General features: G+C 49.1%; 1 protein-coding gene across 1 annotated transcript in view; it reads left to right on the top strand.

The window, feature by feature from the left end:
• sox5 (SRY-box transcription factor 5) overlaps positions 1 to 2,500 on the top strand; it is a 105,338-nt gene that overhangs the window by 91,356 nt on the left and 11,482 nt on the right.

The raw sequence follows: 2,500 nt of genomic DNA, 5'->3' as shown, positions 1-2,500 counted from the left end.
TCCATCTGCTCCCACTCTGTGACAGGGGTCAAGGCCAGACACGCGATGTGTGTGTGTGTGTGTGTGTGTGTGTGTGTGTGTGTGTGTGTGTGTGTGTGTGTGTGTGTGTGTGAGGGAGACTGATGCGCGGGCATGTCACCTTTTCTTCGTGTCCCCCCGCTCTTCTAACTGATGTGTTGTGTCACCTACACCCTCCTCCTCTCTCTGTCCATCTCTCATTGTCACTGCTCTCTCCCTCTTTCTCTGTCCATCACTCCATCTCTTCTCTTCCTTCGCTCTGTCTCTCTACACCTTTTCCCTTCCATCCATTCCTCTCTGTCACACTCTATTCTCTCTCCATCATTCTTTCAAACTCTGCTGTCTCTTCTTCCTCTTTTTGTATACCTCTCCTCCCCGCCCTTCTTATTCTCTCCATTTCTTTCTTTCTCTCTATGTATCCCTTCTTTCTCCCTGTCTCTTTCTCTCTTTTTATGACTGCCACTCATCTCATCCTCTTGATGAACCGTCACAGACTATGACCTCTATGGCCAATCACTCTCCCCCCCCCCTCTCTCTACCCCTTCTTTTCTTCCGTCGTCTTCACTCTATCCCTCTCTCACTCATTTTGTCCCTCTCTGTCAATGCACAACACAAGGAGTTTGGTTTTGGGGCTGTCTTAGTTCCGCTTATCTAGGTCATGTTGTGTCTGCCTTTGCTTCCTGTGTGTGAGTGTGTGTGTGTGTGTGTGTGTGTGGTTGAGTGAAGTCTGTCAGTCAACTGCTATAAGCAGTCATGCATCAGGTCAAGAATCCCCTCACCATGCGCACTCACAAACACACACACACACACACACACACACACACACACACACACACACACTCACATACTCAAAGACACAGACTCGACACCCTTAACACACTTATAAAACTACACATAGATTAAATTGGAAACATTAGGACCTCTACATCTCTCCCTCCCTCCCTCCCTCCCTCTCTTTCTCTCCCCCCCTCCTCCTATCCTCACAGATATTATAATTTTTTTTATTTTTTTATGAGGAGTTCACTTCTCAGTCGTTTCATATGGGGGAGTTTAATCTGGCCAGAGAAGGCATTACCAGCGGGATTACCATCAGATAAAGGGCGCAGTGGCTTAGCAGCGCTCTTTGTTAGCACTAACGCTAACCCCGAGATGGGCTCCGCAGATAGCAGATGCGGCTAACGCTTCAGCCGCTAAGCCGCCCAGGAATAATGCAAATAATAGCCATGCGAAAGAAAGCGCCGGAATCGTCTTTTTGATATGTATCTGGGCGGAAGGCAGATGTTTTTTTTTTTTTTCATTGCGGGATTTCCAAATTAGCGGGCTTTCGGCTTTAATAGGAGTAATCTCTGCTTTTTACTCTTCAAAGAATTCCATGAGCTTTTCCGCTGATGATGGTGATGGAGAGAGGGAGTTAAAAAAAAAATAACAGAGGTTGTCCATTTGTGCTAAACCCTCTCGATCCCACTTTCAAAGAGAGATAGAGCGAGAGGGAGGGAGGGAGGGAAGGAGGGAGGGATGGGAGAGAGAGAGAGAGAGGGAGAAAAGCGGTGATGATTTTTTTAAAAACGCAGAGCTTTTAAATAAATCAGATTTGCCAGTTTAATTGTGTTTACATGTGCGTTGGCCGTGGGGGGCCCGTGACATTCACAGCTTTAAATAACCATCAGACTCACCATCGGCACGTCGGCACGTCGGCACGGCGTCGGGAACATCTGGTCCGCGGCCAGCGCCCTGCGTCTTGCTCACACTGGTGGCGGATCGGGGCGGCGGAAACCAGGAACTGACTCAGGGTCAGTGAGCCAGAAAAGACGGAGTGGAGAGGCAGTGGAGCATGATGGGAGAAAAGTCAGGGGTGAAATCAGAGAGGGGGTGTTTGCTTGTTGTTGTTTTTTTTTTCTTCTAGTTTTTTTCTTCTGTTTTGCCTTTCCCCTTCATTCTTCTCTCTCTCTTCCCTTTCTTCTCTTACTTTTTCTTTTTCTGGCTCTTTATCAGTCTCTCTCTTTCTTTCCCTCTCTCTTAATTTCTCTGTCATTCTCTCTTCATCTCTCTATTTATCTGTGTCTGTCTGTCACTGTCTCTTTCTTTATCTATCGCTTCCTCTCTCCCTCTGTCTTCTCTCTGTGTGTCTGTTTTCTTTTCCTCTCCTGCCCGTGCAAGGATGAGTGTGTGTTTGTGTGTGCGTGCGCGCGCATGTGTGCGTGTGTGTGTGTGTGTGTGTTGGACACCGGCTGCTCAGGCCAAGGGCGGTGTGAGTAAGACAGGAGTTGACAGTGAAGTGGTCAGTCGGCGCGGTAATGCATTCTCCCCGCGGCGGCCCAGGCCCATGCTAATGCTAATGCTATAGTGCCCAGAGCGGCGGCGCTCCGTCTGGCTCAGGGTGCCCTCACCTTGGGCCCTCCGTCTGCTCCGCGTCCAAAGCTGAGATGACACTTGAGCGTGTAGGCGAAACGAGTGCTGTGCCAGCACACAGACACACACACAC

Source organism: Sardina pilchardus, chromosome 17, assembly GCF_963854185.1.
Source record: "Sardina pilchardus chromosome 17, fSarPil1.1, whole genome shotgun sequence".
NCBI classification, from domain to species: domain Eukaryota; kingdom Metazoa; phylum Chordata; class Actinopteri; order Clupeiformes; family Clupeidae; genus Sardina; species Sardina pilchardus.
Note: the sequence above shows the minus strand (reverse complement) of the source record. Positions and strands in the feature narration are given on the sequence as shown.